The sequence below is a fragment of the Tupaia chinensis genome, unplaced genomic scaffold (assembly GCF_000334495.1).
Source record: "Tupaia chinensis unplaced genomic scaffold, TupChi_1.0 Scaffold000355_1, whole genome shotgun sequence".
In the NCBI taxonomy this organism is placed as follows: Eukaryota; Metazoa; Chordata; class Mammalia; order Scandentia; family Tupaiidae; genus Tupaia; species Tupaia belangeri.
Genome location: NW_006159850.1, coordinates 16,271,710 through 16,292,123, shown reverse-complemented (window position 1 = coordinate 16,292,123; position 20,414 = coordinate 16,271,710). Strand labels below are relative to the sequence as shown.

The 20,414-nt window shown below is 39.6% G+C and overlaps 1 pseudogene; it reads right to left on the bottom strand.

The window, feature by feature from the left end:
• Positions 1–3,235: 3,235 nt before the first annotated feature.
• On the bottom strand, positions 3,236–3,617 carry LOC102496419 (28S ribosomal protein S36, mitochondrial pseudogene; annotated as a pseudogene).
• Positions 3,618–20,414: the final 16,797 nt, after the last annotated feature.

Here is a 20,414-nt window from a genome sequence, read left to right as displayed (position 1 = left end):
AAAACAAAACAAAACAAAAAATCTTTCATGGACAGGGATCAGCAGATGGAATAATGGTTATGTTGCTGAACTCCCACGTACTCGACTACAATTGAAGTCCTGGACCCAGTGGGAAAGCAAGCAGCCAGGTCTGAGACCCAAACTGTAGTCAGCCATGTAGGAGTCCAGCTCCCCTAACCACCATACCACCTACCAGCCACAATTACTGTAGTTTTCTAATAAGTCCTAAGATAAGATGCTGTAAATCCTCTATTCTTGTTCTTCCTTCCTAAAATATTTTTAAAGAATTATTTATTTATTTAATTCCATTTGTTATTACTTTTTAATTTGATCAGACAGAGACAGCAAGAGAGAGAAAGGGAAAGCAAGAAAGCAAGCCACGAGGTCTGGGACTTGAACCTCGGTCAGCACTGTGGGAATCCAGTGCCTTTAACCGCCATGCCACATGCTAGCCCCATTCTTTTCTAAAATTTTTAAATTTTTTCTAGTTTGATGTATAAGATTCAATATCATACCAATTAAAATATCAACAACTTAATTCTAAAATGTGTATGGAAATATCAAAAGGCCAAGAAAAATCATAGTATTCTTGAAGAAGAAACAGGTGGAATATCTTGTTCTACCAGGTATTAAAATTTGTTATAGAGGTATCTGGAAATGAACAGGGAAAGGCCAACAACCGTACGTAGCAAAGGCTACAAACAAACAATTCACAGAAAAGGAAACACAAGTGACTCAAGCACATAAAGGTGCTCGACCTCAGCTGTAATTAGAAAAAAATGCAAATTAAAACTCTGCTAGCGTGCCGTGTTTCACTTTTGTGTGGGCGATGTGATGAGATAGGTATTCTCCCACATAACTTTTATGTTGGGCATGTGAAACGGTATGACTTCTAGGGAAGGCCATTCGGCAGTATCTGTTAATGTTACAAATGCACAAACCCTTTGGACTGCCAATTTTATTTCTGTAAATTTAATATACAGACATACCGCTCATGTGTGAAATAAACTTGTTCATGGCTCTTCGGTGCAGAATTATTTACAATAGCAAGAACTGGAAACACCCGAATGTCCAGGATGATGAGTTTGATACATAAAGCACTGTTCTGTGCAGGGCACCTGACAGAACTGGAAAACAGCAGTGAAGCTCGGTGCACTGATGGGAAAAGCTCTCCCACATTGCTGAATGAGTAGGGCAAAGGACAAAGCAACATGTACAGCACACTACCTTCTGCCAAGAAGGGGGACAAAGAGAATATACATCTGTATTTGTATATTTGCAAACTCTGGGAATTTGGACCCCACACGGTTGGAAAAGTCCATGCTTTTCTGGCCCATAAAGAAGAGATAAAGATGGGACCAGCAGTTAGTGTAATGGCTATGTCACTGGACTCCCACGTAGTCCACCATGGTTCGAGTCCCGGACCCGGTGGCTTAAAACTCACACTGGCGTGTGTGCGTGTGTGCCCAAGATCCCGAGAAGAGGATGGAGGAGAAGGGACTGCGGTGTGGCCATCCACCTTGGGGAGTGATTTCTCGCTTTCTGTCTCTCTGTCTCTCTCTGTCTGTCTGGTGAGCGCATGTGCCCTATAACAAAAACCTCTCAAAAAAGAAAATGATCATGGAGAAAATCTAATACAAAAAGACATGAAAAATTTTTAAATATTGAAACTACACAGGGGGGCCAGCAGGTGGCACAGTAGTTAAGACTCTGGACTCATAGATGGCTGACAATGGTTTGAGTCCTGGACTTGGAAGCTTGAAAATCTTGAGGGTGTGTGTGTGTGTGTGTGTGTGTGTATGTGGCCCAAATCCCTAGAGAATAGAAGAGAAGGGATTGTGGGCATGGCCATCTCCCCTGAGATATTATTTCTCACTTTCCCTCTGTTTCCGTCTCTCTCTCCAGCAAGTGCATGTGCCCTAGGGCAAAATCTGTAAAGAAAGGAAAGAAGTTACACAGACAAATTTAGATTAATACTAACAGTATGAAACAATAAGAATGGAGGAGAATGAATTGTGGTATGGCCAACCCCCTGCAAGATGATTTCTCACTTTCTGTCTGTCTCTCTTTCTGGTGAGCGCACATGCCTTATACCAATAACCTCTCCAAAACAAAACAAAACAAAACAAAACAAAAAATCTTTCATGGACAGGGATCAGCAGATGGAATAATGGTTATGTTGCTGAACTCCCACGTACTCGACTACAATTGAAGTCCTGGACCCAGTGGGAAAGCAAGCAGCCAGGTCTGAGACCCAAACTGTAGTCAGCCATGTAGGAGTCCAGCTCCCCTAACCACCATACCACCTACCAGCCACAATTACTGTAGTTTTCTAATAAGTCCTAAGATAAGATGCTGTAAATCCTCTATTCTTGTTCTTCCTTCCTAAAATATTTTTAAAGAATTATTTATTTATTTAATTCCATTTGTTATTACTTTTTAATTTGATCAGACAGAGACAGCAAGAGAGAGAAAGGGAAAGCAAGAAAGCAAGCCACGAGGTCTGGGACTTGAACCTCGGTCAGCACTGTGGGAATCCAGTGCCTTTAACCGCCATGCCACATGCTAGCCCCATTCTTTTCTAAAATTTTTAAATTTTTTCTAGTTTGATGTATAAGATTCAATATCATACCAATTAAAATATCAACAACTTAATTCTAAAATGTGTATGGAAATATCAAAAGGCCAAGAAAAATCACAGTATTCTTGAAGAAGAAACAGGTGGAATATCTTGTTCTACCAGGTATTAAAATTTGTTATAGAGGTATAGTAATTAAAATAGTGTAAGTACATTCAGCGACAAAAATAGACTTGAACCAGACCCACAGATATCTAAATACTTAATTTATGACAAAGTTGCAATTTGAGGCAATAAGAAAATAATACTTTTAATAAAAGTAGTATTGAAAAAGTGGGTGAAGAGGCTGAGGTGCTGGACTCCCACATGGCCAACCACTGTTCGAGTCCTAGACTTGACGGCTTGCTTTCTCACTTTCTGTCTCTCTCTTTCTCATCGAATAACAATAATAATAAATAGAATTAGATAAATAATTCTTTTTAAAAATGGGTGAAATACATGTGAAAAATATAAAACTGGATCCCTGTATTATCGGTATCATTGGATCCCTGTTTTGGTGAAGTATAGACCTAAAATCTCTCTTTTTTAAAAAAAAAATTTCTATATTTCTTTTTTTACAGAGTATTTTTTAAAGTAAATTGTTTAATATACAATTTCTCATTTGTCATTTTAGAAGTCCTTTACTGTAAAGACAATTCTTCTTTCTGATGAAAACAGCAAGCCAGCAAGTGATTACTCTGGACTACCACGTTGGATAAATTCCATTTCTTCTTGAGACACCAGTTTCCTTCTGTATTTCTGAGGTAAAGTTTTTATTATTTCTGCCGTGTCTGGTGGACCCTGATATATCAACAAATCTGGTGATTTACTTCCCTTAGAATGCTGTGAAACTGCAGAAGAATGGCATGTCACCCTGCTGACCTCAAAGCTTCTGATACATTGGGTTTAGGATTGTCTCTTCTGTCAGGAAACCTTATTATTGGGCATGTGGCTTCACTACCTGCACAACCTTGCTGGCAGACGCCATCTTGCTGCCCATCATGACCCCAGAGCTAGACCTAAAATCTCTTAACAAAATAATAAAGTATTTAGAATATAATACAGAAGAATATGTTCAAGACCTTGGAATAGAGGAATTTTTTTTTTTTTTTTTGGTTTGTTTAGGGCATGCGTGTATGCTCATTGGAGAGAGACAGAGAGAAAGTGAGAAATCCCAGGAGGGATGACCACACCACAACACCTTTCCCTCCATTCTCCTCTTGGGACTTTGGGGTACACACACATGTCCAGTGTGATTTTTCAAACCACCAGGTCTGGGATTCAAAATGTGAATATGGGATCCAACTGCCTTAACCTCCATACCATCTGCTGATCTGAAGAAAATTTCTTTTTCAAAAACACTTATGCAGGGCCAGCAGTGGCATGATGGTTAAAGCACTAAACTGTCACATGGTTGACCACAGTTCGAGTCCCAGATCTAGCAGCTTGAAACTCATGCTGGGTGGGTATGCATATATACCCCAAAACCTCAAGAGAACAGAGGAGAAGGAATTGTGGCATGGCCACCACCTCTCCAAATACATAGAATTGGAGTAGCAAATACACTCAAACTAATGGTGAGAGTGCAAACTAGACAATACCTTGGTACCGCACAGGTAAAGATGGAGATAGGCATGCCATGTGTCCCAGCAATTCCACTCCTATTGTACTCTAGACAAACTTGTCAATAATGTGTTCAGTACAAAAACATTCTTCCTAGCAGTACTTTTTGTAAAAATGCCAAACTAGAAACTCTTTTATTTGTAAATCAATACTTAAGGGGCCAGCAGGTGGCATGGTGATTAAGGAGCTGGACTTCCACATGGCCAACTGTGGTTCGAGTCCTGGGTTTGGCAGCTTGTTTTCTCACTTTCCCTCTCGCTCTTTCTCTCTCTCTCTCTCTGTCTCTCTGGCAACCGCACAAGCCCTATAGAAAAACAAACAAAAATAATGATAAATAAAATTAAATAAATGATTCTTTTAAAAAGTAAATCAATGTTTATATAATAAAACTTTAAAGAAAAGCAAGAATGCAATTTTCATAAAAGCCAGGATGGAGGTTATCTCTATTCTAAGTGAAAGGAAAGTACAGGAAGGTGTTTATGGGTCCTGAGGTTCTTTTTCTTAGTCTAGGTGATAATAACTATTTCCTTTATACAATTCAGTTTAACTGTACATTTAAGTTTTAATCCCTCTCCTTTAAAAATGTGTGTGTTGGGGACCAGCAGCTGGCATAATGGCTATGTCGTTGGACTCCCATGTAGTCGACCACGGTTTGAGTCCCGGACCCAGTGTCTTAAACTTACGCCGGGCACGTGTGCATGTGTGCCTAAGATCCCAAGAGGAGAATGGAGCAGAAGGAATTGTGGCATGGCCATCCCCCCTGTGGGATGATATCTCACTTTCTGTCTCTGTTTCTGTCTTTCTGGTGAGTGCAAGCAACCTATAGCAAAAACCTCTCCAAAAAAAAAAAAAAACCTTTCACGGACGGGGACCAGCAGATGGCATAATGGTTATGTCACTGGACTCCCATATAGTCAACTGCAATTGAAGTCCTGGACCCAGTGGCTTCAAATTCACGCAGCATGTGTGCATGTGTGCCCAAGATCCCGAAAGGAAAATGGAGGAGAAGGAATTGTGGCATGGCCACCCTCTTCTGGGGGGTCATTTCTCACTTTCTGTCTCTGTGCCTCTCTCTATCTTTCCAGGGAGCACACGGGCCCTATAGCAAAAATCTCTCTCTTAAAAAAAAAAAAAATTCACAGATGGCAATAGTCATAGAAGAAAAAACTGAGACAATCAGAAGGAAGCTCCTGTTTAGTAATGTGTCTAGTAATGTAGTAAAATTTTAGTCATTTTTGGGGCCGGCAGGTGGCATGGTGGTTAAAGGTGCTGGATTTCCACATGGCCAACTCTGGTTTGTAGTCCTGGACCTGGTGGCTTGCTTTCTCACTTTCCCTTTCTCTCTCCCTAGTCAAATTAAAAATGATAATAAGAATAACAAATGGAATTAAGTAAATACTTCTTTTTTAAAAATTTAGTCATTTTTGGTAATATTTTAATGTTAAGAATATGAAATAAAGAAAATTTTATGTAATCATTAAAACATGCAGCTGAGAGGGACCAGCAGTTGGCATAATGGCTATGTTGCTGGACTCCCATGTAGTCAACTGCGGTTAGTCCTGAACCTGGTGGCTTAAATTCACACCGGGTGCGTGTGCGTGCATGCCCAAGATACCGAGAGGAGAATGGAGGAAAAGGGATTGCGGCGTGGCCACCCCCCTGGGGGATGATTTCTTGCTTTCTTTCTGTCTCTGTTTGGTGAGCGCACGCGCCCTATAGCAAAAACCTCTAAAACAAACAAACAAACAAACACATTCAGCTGAGAATACTTCACTTGATCCTCTTTCGTAAAGGCCCTTAAGTTCAGCTTCTGTTTCTATCACTGGGTCATCCTGTCTCTTGCTTCACTCTCAATCTGCTGTCTCCAATCCGTTTGTGAATGAGGACGATGTGTGCACACTCTTCAGCTTGCTTGCTCTTTCTTTCTCCCTCTCTCATCCTGCCTCCTTCCCATGTGCACGTGCACATATGCATGTGTGTGATTCGAGATTCCACTTCCAAGGACAGATTATAAATAGTCTTCTTCACAATAAAGTAAGAGAATCATGAAATAGCCTCCTCTTCTATGAATTTTCACAGTCAAAAGTTTAGGCAGAATAGTCATGCTGCTCAAGTGTTCTCTTTTTGAATATGGCTGGCTGAGGTTTGTTTTTTTGTTTTTTGGGGGTTTTTTTTGTAAAATACATTATAACATGTATGGGATGATAAACATAAATGAAAGAACCTTACTGAAGGAAATGACTTTCTGAAACCTCACTTCTTAACTTTCTTTTTAAAGATTCATTTATGTCATAGGTTTTTCTTTTCATTTAAAGGTCCATTAGTTATAAAGACTAGCTATTATAACACATGAGCAAGAATTTACAAATTATTTCCTACATTTTGATAGCTAAATGTAACTATTATAGCTAAAATGTATAAAGGTAAACCCTCAAGATCAAAGCATACTAGCTTAGGTTTGACTCAGCACTCTAAACCCATGCTCCTCTTTGCTGAATGCCAAGGAGTGAATCATTGCAGATTCTTGGCTGATGTGATTGTGAATTCCATCAGTAGTGATTTCCCCTTTAGAGACAAGTGAGATTCAAAAGTCAAGTGTATTTTTATAAGTAATCGTCTTATACCATAACTTTGAGACATTACAAACAGTGTCAATTTAGACCATGGCTGCCCCTGAGTGCCCAGTTAGAACAGAATGCTAAACTTGGCCCTAATACTCATATTCCAACCTGTAAGGCAACACTAGGAAAGACTGCTGGATATCAGTAGGAATCCTGAACCCAAGAAAGATGTAATAGTCTGGGACCTCTAGAACATCTACTCTGAATTAATCTGATCACTCTCATTATAGGAGAAAATATTTTTTTATAAAAGGAAAAACACCCAAGCCAACAGATATACTATGAATAATGAAATATTATTTCTTATTAGAAAGTGTTACTGGTCATATCAACCTAATGCCCCCCTTTCTTCGGGGAAAAAAGAAAAACTGTCCTTCATGTGTTTTGTAGGACAGCTGCTTAAGTCTTATTAGATATCATCTTCCTTGGTCCTTTTTAGCAAATTATTCTAATTGTTGCTAAATGCAAATAAGATATGACTAGCTGCCCTTTGTTCACTTTCTATTTGATTGGGGGCATTTTTAGAACTTTTCTAAAATATAGCAACTATTTGACGACGTACAGTTTGTGCAGAGATGAAAACTGGAGAAGGGGAAGTGATCCTTATACAACCTATTTGTTTTCAGAAGGATATATCCATGTTTACAATTGTAGGCAAAAGATATTTGAATCAGAGACCATAAACTTGAAAAAAAAAAAAGCTTGCGACTGTGTTTGAGGCTCCTAACCAAGTTATTTAGCACATCTGCCTATCCTCCAACTAGGACTGCCCTCGCATTTGTCTGAAAGAAAGGTGACGATTGTACTCAGACGCTTCATGAACTGGTCCCTCTATTTGGGCAACTGCATAACATCTAGAACTCTCGTATTCTGATAATATTTTGTCAAAGTTATCCTAGAATACAGTGAAATAAACTATAAAACACTTCATTCTGCTTATCAGGCAGAGTGAAATGGCATCACTTCCTTTAAATCTGGTTTGTCCCCCTTTCTTCTTACCTAACCAGCTTCAACCTGGGGCTGGAACCAGTCAGGACTTTAAAATGCTTTGTTACCGTTTGTTCTTTTCTCTAATAAGCACAATGGTTTACTCCCTTTTGAGGCAGGGGCCCTGTGTAATGAGTCAATGCTTCTGTTAATTCCAAGAACCCTTAATTATTTCCACCATCTTCTCCATGTGTTTCCTTCACTGACTGTGTGACTCAGAGACAGGCTGCTGGTTGTCAGAGACTGGAAAAGTCACTGGCCTTCCTTGTTGGCATGAAAGAACCTTACTGAAGGAAATGACTTTCTGAAACCTCACTTCTTAACTTTCTTTTTAAAGATTCATTTATGTCATAGGTTTTTCTTTTCATTTAAAGGTCCATTAGTTATAAAGACTAGCTATTATAACACATGAGCAAGAATTTACAAATTATTTCCTACATTTTGATAGCTAAATGTAACTATTATAGCTAAAATGTATAAAGGTAAACCCTCAAGATCAAAGCATACTAGCTTAGGTTTGACTCAGCACTCTAAACCCATGCTCCTCTTTGCTGAATGCCAAGGAGTGAATCATTGCAGATTCTTGGCTGATGTGATTGTGAATTCCATCAGTAGTGATTTCCCCTTTAGAGACAAGTGAGATTCAAAAGTCAAGTGTATTTTTATAAGTAATCGTCTTATACCATAACTTTGAGACATTACAAACAGTGTCAATTTAGACCATGGCTGCCCCTGAGTGCCCAGTTAGAACAGAATGCTAAACTTGGCCCTAATACTCATATTCCAACCTGTAAGGCAACACTAGGAAAGACTGCTGGATATCAGTAGGAATCCTGAACCCAAGAAAGATGTAATAGTCTGGGACCTCTAGAACATCTACTCTGAATTAATCTGATCACTCTCATTATAGGAGAAAATATTTTTTTATAAAAGGAAAAACACCCAAGCCAACAGATATACTATGAATAATGAAATATTATTTCTTATTAGAAAGTGTTACTGGTCATATCAACCTAATGCCCCCCTTTCTTCGGGGAAAAAAGAAAAACTGTCCTTCATGTGTTTTGTAGGACAGCTGCTTAAGTCTTATTAGATATCATCTTCCTTGGTCCTTTTTAGCAAATTATTCTAATTGTTGCTAAATGCAAATAAGATATGACTAGCTGCCCTTTGTTCACTTTCTATTTGATTGGGGGCATTTTTAGAACTTTTCTAAAATATAGCAACTATTTGACGACGTACAGTTTGTGCAGAGATGAAAACTGGAGAAGGGGAAGTGATCCTTATACAACCTATTTGTTTTCAGAAGGATATATCCATGTTTACAATTGTAGGCAAAAGATATTTGAATCAGAGACCATAAACTTGAAAAAAAAAAAAGCTTGCGACTGTGTTTGAGGCTCCTAACCAAGTTATTTAGCACATCTGCCTATCCTCCAACTAGGACTGCCCTCGCATTTGTCTGAAAGAGAAAAAAAAAAAAGCTTGCGACTGTGTTTGAGGCTCCTAACCAAGTTATTTAGCACATCTGCCTATCCTCCAACTAGGACTGCCCTCGCATTTGTCTGAAAGAAAGGTGACGATTGTACTCAGACGCTTCATGAACTGGTCCCTCTATTTGGGCAACTGCATAACATCTAGAACTCTCGTATTCTGATAATATTTTGTCAAAGTTATCCTAGAATACAGTGAAATAAACTATAAAACACTTCATTCTGCTTATCAGGCAGAGTGAAATGGCATCACTTCCTTTAAATCTGGTTTGTCCCCCTTTCTTCTTACCTAACCAGCTTCAACCTGGGGCTGGAACCAGTCAGGACTTTAAAATGCTTTGTTACCGTTTGTTCTTTTCTCTAATAAGCACAATGGTTTACTCCCTTTTGAGGCAGGGGCCCTGTGTAATGAGTCAATGCTTCTGTTAATTCCAAGAACCCTTAATTATTTCCACCATCTTCTCCATGTGTTTCCTTCACTGACTGTGTGACTCAGAGACAGGCTGCTGGTTGTCAGAGACTGGAAAAGTCACTGGCCTTCCTTGTTGGCAGGGAAGTGGATTCTGCAAGCGTCTGTATGCATGGACAGAGGATCCTGTCTCAGAGTTTGTGCAGCACCTTCTGTTTTTAGTTTACTGGTGAACAGGGCACATCACAAGAACTTGGAGTGCAGCTAAAGCCAAATCAGACTTGACAGAAAATTATTAGCAGGGTACAGAAGGAAAAAAGATCCCCCTTCCTTTCTGTAATCAGGTTAATATGTGCATGGAATGTTTCACTTAAAAAGGTAGTGTGTTTTGGCAAAGCTAGTTTCTTAAGTAGAATTTCAGTTCCCATTATGCGAGGCTATCCATTGCTGCTCTGGCAGGGCCTTTGATCAGTGAACTCAGTGGGGGAGAAGGGCATAGGCATATTAATAACTTCAACATGTGGCCCTTCGGCCCAGCTGTACCCTTGTCTTGGAAAAAGGCCAACTGGAAAGGGTTTTCTTAACACAACCTGTATACGCATATTTTAGTAAGGGGTAAAGGGAAGGTAAGGTTCAAAGAAGGAAATAAAACTCTGGCTTTTTGGTAGTTCCTTTCTCTTGTCCCTGTTATCTATTTGGAGCATTCTGCTACTACATATTTGGATCCTATGGAGTCTGTCTCCATCCTCAACTTTTACTATTTCTTTCCTTCTGCTATAATGTTAAAAGATTAAAGGTGCTGGTTTAATTTACATACCAGCCCAGGACAAGGTTAGGGAGAAGCAGGAGGCACTGTAAGAGTCTATAGGGATGAGAGATTAATGGGAACCAGGTGCCTGAAATAGGAGCCCAGGGTCCATTTTGCTAGGACTGTATCTTTTGCCCTTTCCTCTCTGCATTGGTATTTTTGACTACTTTACAACAATCGTGGGCTTTAGGCTTGATGATATTACTAATGAAAAGGAGAACCTAGCCTGCTATTTTGCTTATGTTACTTTATACTATTCTTTCATTTTCTTCTTCTGGGATATCCACTTTCCAGGTATCTCTGTCTCATTCTGGAAAGGTTCCTAAGTGACTCTGCATTGTGGTCATGGAGCAGTTCTCATCACAAGTGGCTTCGCAATGATGACCTCAGTTGCCATTCACTTCTCATTCTCTCTTCCTCCACTTCTTCCTCCTTTAATTTTATAGTGCAGGTATTATTATCATTTCCTGATCCAAATTTTCCTTTTTTTTTTTTTTTTTTTTTTTTAGATTGTTTGCCATAAGGTACGTTTTTTTTTTTTTTTTTAAGATTGTTTGCCATAAGGTACATGCACTCATCAGGTAAAGGGAGAGAAGGAAAGTGAGAAATCACACCCCATCTCCACCCCCACCCCCGGGGAGGATGGCCACATCTCAATCCTTTCTTCGTTCTCCTCTTGGAATTTTGGGCATGCATACAGATGCTCCCAGCATGTTTTGCAGGCTGCAGGTCTGGGACTCAAACCACAGAATTGGCCATGTGGAATCCAGCACCTTACTACCATGTCACCTGCTCGGCCCCTGTTTCTAATTTCATAACTGTCTGACATCAGTATGTCTGAAAGGATGATACCAGAGTGGGATGTGATCCTAAGGGCACTGTATCCGTTAGGATACAAATGTGATTTCTGTAACCACATTCAATATAGCAATGACTCAAGCCAGACAGCAATTGCATTTGACTCATGCAGCAGTCCAAGCATTAACATCACGGGGCTGAAAAGATAATGCCATCATTCAGGTACCCTGACTTCTCCTATCCTTTCACTTTCTTATCTCAACATACAGCTTCCCATTTATAGTCTAGGATTGCTTCTCCTGTGCTCACATTCCCATGTGGAGAGCAAAATGAGAGGAGGACGTGTTCCTACCATTTTGAATGTGTAAAGTTGTACTTATTATTTCTCATAGTCCATTGTCCAGAACTTAATCACTTGGGCATAGTGAGCTGCCTGGGAGAGAGGGACATAAATTTGTTAGCTGCTGGTTTTCTTTGCCATAGAAACTAAATTAGCATTTTGTCTCAGACAACCATGGGGGTTGTAAAAATTGTAAGACAATTGTAAAAGTGAAATATCACAGTTATGTCATATCCTTGGAATAGGTGAGAACTGGAATAGGTAACTATGTAAGGGTCATGTTTTCTTTGTTTTTGAATGTCTGTTTTTTGATCATCTCACTTTATCCATTCAACACACTAAGCATGCCGGGTCTGAGACTCAAACCATAGAGTTGGCCATGTGGAATCCAGCACTTTACCCACCATGTCACCTCCTGGGACCCAAGGCTCTGGGCCTATAAAAGCTCTTCAAAGGGACCAGCAGTTAGCGTAATGGCTGTGTCGCTGGACTCCCATGTAGTCAATCACAGTTCGAGTCCTGGACCCGGCGGCTTAAAACTCACGCGGGGTGCGTGTGTGTGCATGCCCAAGATCCTGAGAGGACAATGGAGGAGAAGTGGCCATCCTCCCTAGGAGGTGATTTCTCGCTTTCTGTCTGTCTCTGTCTGTCTGGCGAGCGCATGCACCCTATAGCAAAAACCTCTCCGAATAAATAAATAAATATAAATAAATGCGCTTCCAAAAAGACCCTACCTTTTTATGTCTTCCCACAGGCAAGTGAAGGAATCAGATAAGAACAGAAATGTATATAGACGTGACATGGTGAGGAATGGTGAGAATTCAGTAAAGACTTTATATAGTGGGTGATAAGAAAAGAGCTAACCAGAAATGAGGTGATACCCACAATAAAGAGATTCAAATGTATTTGGCAAGATATACATTAATAGGTTTTGTTTTGGGACCAGCAGGTGGCATGGTGGTTAAGGCGCTGGATGCTCCCACATGGCTGACCACGGTTCAAGTCCTGGACCTGGCGGCTTGCTTTCTCATCTTCTCTCTCTCTTTCTGTCTGTGTGTATCTCTCTGGTCAAATTAAAAATGAATGAATGAATAAATAAAGTTCAATAAATAATTTTTTAAAAATAAGTTTTGTTTTAAGGGTATGATTCCTTTATGAAAGAGATATTTAATCAATTTAACTATATGAAAATTTTTTTTGTTAAATCTGCTGGCACAAACATCATGAACAAAATCAAAAGAGAAATGACAAAGTGAGAAAGATATTATCCACACATATGACAGACAAAAGACTAATCTTCTCATATAATGTACACATGAAAAAAACTAAAGACCAGTAATACAAGAGAAAAGTACCCAGTAGATATGAACAGGCTCTTCACAGAAAAAAAAAAATACTAATGACTTTCAAATGTAGGAAATAACCTCACTTAAAAAAACTAAAATAAACATTTGATATATCCCAAATTTGCTAATTTACCTTATTAATGAGGGTTCTGAGAAAAGACAGAGCAAAAAGATTAGTCTAAAGCACAAGAAATACTTTTTAATAAGAAAATAATTTTTTTTAAAAAAAAGAGGTAACTCTCTCTGTAGTAAATAAGGGTTCTGAGAAAAGACAGAGCAAAAAGATTAGTCTAAAGCACAAGAAATACTTTTTAATAAGAAAATACTCTCTCTGTAGTAAATAGCCTCTAAGATAGCCTCCAGTGGCTTCTGCTCCCTGGTATTCATGTCCTCGTGTGATCCTCTCCCCTTGAGTATGTGTGGACTAGTGACTCTCCTCTAATGAAAAGAATTATAGCAAGAGGTATGACATGTCACTTCCGAGATTAAACTATAGAAAGACTTTGGTTTTAATCTTGCTTACACCTTCTCTCTTGCTTTTCCTCACTGAGAATTGCTAAACAGTCCATTGTGAGGGGCTCTGTGGAAAGGGCCATGCAGGGAAAAAAAAAAAAAAAAAAAAAAGTCTGAAGCCAACAGTCAGTGAGGACCTGAGGCCTGCCAACAGTCACATGAGTAAGTCTAGAAGTGAATCCTCCTCTGGTTGAGCCTTAAGGTGACTGCAGCTCCAGCCAGCACTTCGATTACAGCCTTGTAGGGGACTCTGAGCCTGAGAACCTAGTTCAACCATGCCTGATCCTGTCCCACAGAAACTGTGAGATAATGTCTTTCATTTGAAGTCATTAAGCTTTGTGACAATCTGTTATAGAACAATAGATAATATTGATAATGTAGATTTCAATACGTGGAAGTGGGGTGCTTCCTTCGCTTCAGAACCAGGCAGTGGGAAGAGGCTGAAAGAACTTTGATGAATACAGATTAGTAACAGAACTCTTAACTTTGAGAATGCTGTTAGTAAGAGCACAAAAGGAAGTGAGGCACAGAAGGAAGTGTTATTAGAAAAGTGGCAGATTGGTCCAAGATGATAGGATAGTGGTAAAATGCGACACTGCAAGGTGAACCCTCATAGGAAGGTTGTTGGTTCACTTTCAGAGACCTCCTGGCTGTGCCAGGCATGCATGTACCTATAATTTGGGTGGATTGAGGCTGAAGTGGATAGTGGTGTCAAGACTCCATTGGAAGCACTGTATCTGTGTCCGTCCCTCTCTTTCTCACTCAGACTTATAAACCAAACAAAACAATACAGGAAAATGGTTAGTCCTCGACCCGGTGGCCTGAAAAGCACAGCAAGCATATGTATGTGCATGCCCAGAATCCCAAGAGGAGAATAGAAGAGTGTGGATGTTGCCCCCCCCGCCCCCCACGGAAAGCTTCCTCACTGCCCACACTCCTCCTCCTCCTCCTCTGATGAGTGCATGTGCCCTATAGCAAATTTAAAATAAATAAATAAATGAATCATCGAAGGGTCAGCTGCTGTGATGGTGGTTAAGGCAGCTGTATACCACATGACTGACTGAGCAGTTCCAGTCTTGAACTCAGCAGCTTGGAAAATATGCCAGGCACTTGTGTGTGTGTACCCAAAATCCTGAAAAGACAAATGGAAGACAAAAGATTGCAGGGTAAACATATGTCCAGGAGGGATGCTTTCTCACTTTCCTTCTTTCTCTCTCTCTCCTCCCCTCCCCCTCACAAGCACACATGCCCTCCAGCAAATTAAAAAAAAAAAAACTTATAAATAAAATACTTAGGAATTAACCAAGGAGGTGAAAGACTTTTACAATGAAAACTACAAAATGGGGACCAGCAGGTAGCGTGGTAGTTAAGGTACTGAACTCTCTACATGGCCGATTACAATTCAAGTCCTGGACCTAGTGGCTTGCTTTCTCACTTTCCCTCTCTGTGTCTCTCTGATGAATTTAAAATAATAATAATAAATAAAAATTTAAAAACCAATATCAAGAAAGTGTTTTAAGAAAAAGAAAACTGCTGAGAGAAATTAAAGACATAAATAGGTGGAAAGACATTCCATGTTCATGGTTTAGAAGACTTAATATTGTTAAAAGTGATGCTAAGTGATATGCAGATTCAACACAATTCCTACTCGTCCACATTTTCTGCAGAAATAGAAATAGCCATCCTCTGGGACCAGCAGTTTGAGTAATGACTATGTCTCTGGACTCCCATGTAGTCGACACGGTTCAAGTCCGAGACTCGGTGGCCTAAACTCATGCTGGGTGTGTGTGCGTGCGTGCCCAGGATCCCGAGAGGAGAAGGGAGGAGAAGGGATTGCAGCGTGGCCATCCCCCCAGGGGGTGAGTTCTCGCTTTCTTGTCTCTCTGTCTCTCTCTGTCGTTCTGGCGAGCACACACACCCTATAGCAAAAACCTCTCCAAAAAAGAAATATCCATCCTCCAATTCATATAGAATATACATGATATATATGTGTGTATGTATATATAACATATTGCCTTTTTTTAAGAATTAATTTCATTTATCATTATTTTTTCACTTGTTACACAGGACGTGCTCACTGGAGACAAAGGGTAGATGGGAGTGAGCCAGATCTGGACTCAGAACATGGCAGGAGTCCAGCACCTTAACCACTGCACCGCCTGCTGGCCCGACCCTTGTATTGCCTTTTTAAGAGCTTAGGCACACTCCAAAAAGTTAACTCTCAAATAGACCAAAAAAAAAAAGAAAAGAAAAATCAAATTCCAAAGAAGCAGAACTAGTACAAATAAAATTTTCTCATCAAATGAGGAGAACCACCCTGGAAACACTTTCACACTTTTCTTTTTGTTATTTTTCCCACCTTTTAAAAAAAGGTTTTTTGCCAAAGGACACATGTGCTTGCAGGAGAGAGACAGAGAAGGAAAGTGAGAAATCATTTCCTGGCAGGATGACCACTTGACGATTCTTTCTCCTCTAGTTTCCTCTTGAGATTTTGGGTACTCATGCACATCTACCCAGCGTGTTTTTCAAGCCACTGGGTCCAGAATTCTAATCACAGATTTGGCCCTATGGGATCCAGCACTTTAACCACCAAGCCACCTGTTGACCCCCTTTTATGCTTTCTTAACTCTTGGGACAAAAAGAAATCAAAACAGAAATTATACTATCTCTGAAAAAAGAAAAAATAAATACAGGAAAGACACATAGCAGACTCTATGGGATAAGCATAGTGCTCAGAGCAAAATATATTACTTTAAATATTTAGGCTAACTTACAGGTTATTCACATAGGGATGAAGGTTCAAGTCTCCAACTGAAGAAATTAGGAGCAATCAACAAGCCATTCAGCTAATAAATAGTATAAACAAGAAAAATAAGTAGACAACATAAACAAAAAATTGGAGAAAGAACAGACCCAGAGAAAAATGTAAAACACATTGTAACAAATATTTTGTTCAACTCTGTATATTTGAAAATATCATTGAGATGGATGAGTTTTTAGAAAAATATGAATAATGAAAAAGTACTTCCAGAGGAGAGTAATGGTTGTCAGGAAAGTCGTAACGCATTTTTTGCAACGAAAAATATATCGTGATTTTCCCGACAATGCAATATATATTTGGTCCATAGAGATAGTTATTGTTTTCTGAGACTACCTGTGTCTTTGGGTCATTTAAGATTTTTTGTAAACATTGCAAAATCTGAGAGTATTTGATAACATTAACTTATGGAACCATTATGATTGGAAATTCCCTAAGGGCAGCATTTAAAATATTATTCAATAAATATTTATAAAGAACTGAGAGATCATTTGGAAAAAAAAAATTGGATCCCTACCTCATATCTCTAAAATTAATTCTTAATGGACTAAAGATTTGAACTTTGAAATGAAGTCACTGAAATGTAAGACCCTAGGGTTGCCAAAGATTGTTTTTAACAGGACTCACAAAGTGCTAAAGGAAAAAAAATTATATATTTGACTACACTAAAATTACAAATTTGTGGGGGCCAGCAGGTGGTGTGGAAGTTAAGGTGCTGGATCCCACATGTATCCCGACTGACTGTACTGTTAGAATCCTGGAGCCAGTGGCTTGAAAAACACACCTAGTTGGGGCCACCAGGTGGCGTAATGGTTACAGCACTCGATTCCTACATGGCCAACCATGGTTCAAGTCCTGGACCTGGTGGCTTGGAAATCATGCTGGGTGCATGTGCATGTGCGCCCAGATTCCAGGAGGAGAACAGAGGAGAAGGGATTGTGGCATGGCCGTCCCCACCTAAGGGGTGATTTCTCACTTTCTCTCTCACTGTTTCTCTCTCTCCAGGAAGTGCAAATACCCTATGGCAAAAACCTTTAAAAACAAAACAAAACAAAATGCTGGGCCCATGTGTGTATATGCCCAAAATCCCTAGAGGAGACTGGAGGAGAAGGGATCATGGGATGTCTATTCCTCCCCACCCCCAGGCGATTTCTCACTTTCCCCATCTTTCTCGCTTGGTGATAAGCACATGTGCCCTATAGCAAAACTGAAATTAAAAATAGTAAAAAATTAGAACAATCACTTCACAAAATACAATACCCAAGAATCTAATAAGACTATAAACAGGTGCTTCATACCATTTGTCATGAGAGAAATACAAATTAAAATCACAATGAGGGACCAGCAGTTAGCATAATGGCTATGTCGCTGGACTCCCACATAGTCGACCGCAGTTCGAGTCCCGGACCCGGTGGCTTAAACTCACACCGGGTGCGTGTGCATGCATGCCCAAGATCCCTAGAGGAGAATGGAGGAGAAGGGATTGCGGCATGGCCATCCCCCTGGGGGGTGATTTCTCGCTTTCTGTTTCTCTGACTCTGTCTGTCTGGTGAGCGCACGCACCCTATAGCAAAAACCTCTCAAAAAAAACAAAAACAAAAACAAAACACAATGAGATAACACTACACACTCACCAGAATGTTGAGTGAGTCTTAGTGCTGATGCTCTTCTGCCTTAACCTGGGTCTTCTACAGAAAAATCAATGCCTTAAATGACTTTTATGTCTTTTTCTGCCCAATGCTATTTGCATTTGTTTAAAATGAAAGAACTTATCAGAGTCTGGCCCTTGGTTGATTATCTGGGTTTACTGAACTTTAACAGAATCTTAGAAATGGAACACTGGATCAAAATCAGAAGCATTGGGACCAGCAGTTAGTGTAATGGCTATGTTGCTGGACTCCCGTGTAGTCAACCATGGTTCGAGTCCTGGACCTGGTGGCTTAAACTCACACCGGGCGCAAGTGCGTGCGTGCCCAAGATCCCGAGAGGAGAATGGAGGAGAAGGGATTGTGGCATGGCCATCCCCCCTATGGAGTGATTTCTCGCTTTCTGTCTCTCTATCTCTCTGTGTCTATCTGGTGAGCACACACACACCCTATAGCAAAAACCTCTCAAAAACAAAACAAAAAAAATCAGAAGCATCAAATAAATTATTAGTGATTGTTATTTTCTTGCCAATATATACCAGAATTATTTTTTAACCTGTTTTGCCTTGATATTGATCCTCTTGGTTGAACTCCTCAATGTTCATGATGTCCTTATTTCCTATAATCAAAATTTGAGGCCATGGTCTTGCGTAGTATTTATTTTGTCTGATGTCTGTCATCTTAAAGTCCTGCCTAACCTCATGTTTGTGAGTCTACTAAACCTGCTGATATTTTATCACTTAAAGATTTCATCTGAAATTGGTTACCTGGAGTTCACTGCAGGTTTTTCTTCTAGAAAATGCCTTTCATTCCTGTTGCTTACCAGGATCCAGTAAATCTGTATCCTTATACCAAAATTTATCATCTTTGTGATCAAAACTGAAATCAAGGGGAAAAAGAAGGAGGCAAAACATTTAAGGGACAAAAAATTGAAAATTGAAAATTATTTGTTGATGATAATGTGTATAACAATACCTTTAACTGGACTGATACACAGTGTATTCATGCTGGGAAAATTCATTTTACAAGCTGATTTACAGTGGTTGAATGTATAATAAATAAATAAAGTATAAAAAAAATGGTTCTTAAAAATCTTTGTCTACTGGGCACTGTTAAACTGCTGTCTTCTTTTTTCTTTCTTAAAAAAATGTTGTCAGGGGACGAAAGGTGGTGTGGTGGTTAATGGTGCTGGACTCCCACATGGCCGACTGTGATTCAAGTCTCAGACCTGGTGGCTTGCTTTCTCACTTTCTCTCTCTCTCTCTATCTCTTTTTTATTTTGTCCCTCTCTGATCAACTAAAAATAAATAAAAATACATTTAAATAAAAGCAATTCTTTAAAATTTTTTTTGTGGTGGTTAATGGTGCTGGACTCCCACATGGCCGACTGTGATTCAAGTCTCAGACCTGGTGGCTTGCTTTCTCACTTTCGCTCTCTCTCTCTATCTCTTTTTTATTTTGTCCCTCTCGGATCAACTAAAAATAAATAAATTAAATACATTTAAATAAAAGCAATTCTTTAACATTTTTTTTTGTCAGAGTGTGTGTGCACTCACCTGAGAGAAAAGAAGGGAGAGGGAGAGAGCACCCCCCACCATGGGGTGTAGTCATGCCAAGTCCCTTCTCCATTTCTTCATCCTGTCAGGATTTTGAGCATGCACACACATGCACCCAACCTGTTTTTCAAGCCGCTGGGGCTGGGATTTGAACCTCACAGTTGGCCACGTGGGATCCAGTTTCCTTAACCTCAGGCCACGGGGCTGATCCTAAACTGTTTTCATTGCCAGTCCAGTGGGTATCCAATCATGCAGGAACACCAAACTGGGGCATGTGACTATTTCTGTGATAATTAATATTGCCACACTGATCGATTAACAGGTCTTGCTTGTATTGTATTGGAACCTAAAAGGCAAGCATGGAATGATGCATTAAAAAGCAGCTGTTTAAAAACCAAAGTAGTTTAATTTGTGTTAAGTTATTTAATAATAGTAGTATTTCCCCTGGAGGTCCCTCCACTAATTAGAAATCCTTTTTAGAACACTAAAAAATTTTATACAGTACCTAAGAGAAAAAAGGCTCATATTTCAGTAAGAAAGCCTCAGTATTCCAGACAGTTTGCTGTAACAAAGTGAAACAAAGAAATCTCCCCAGATGTCAACCTTTTTCCCAGAGATCAAGAGGCTTGGGCATGGACAGGAGCATGGAGAAGTGTACTTCTGAGCTCTGAATCTGCAGGAAACCTTTTTCTTGATTGATTAAAGAAGCAAAAAAGGATATGAATTAAAACGATCTGGCCAGATAAGAGAATAAGTTAGTAATGATTTTCTTCCTACTTAGGAAATTTTATGGCAAGTCTATACAAGTGGGAATGGATAGCCTTCTTCAGCACAATTTT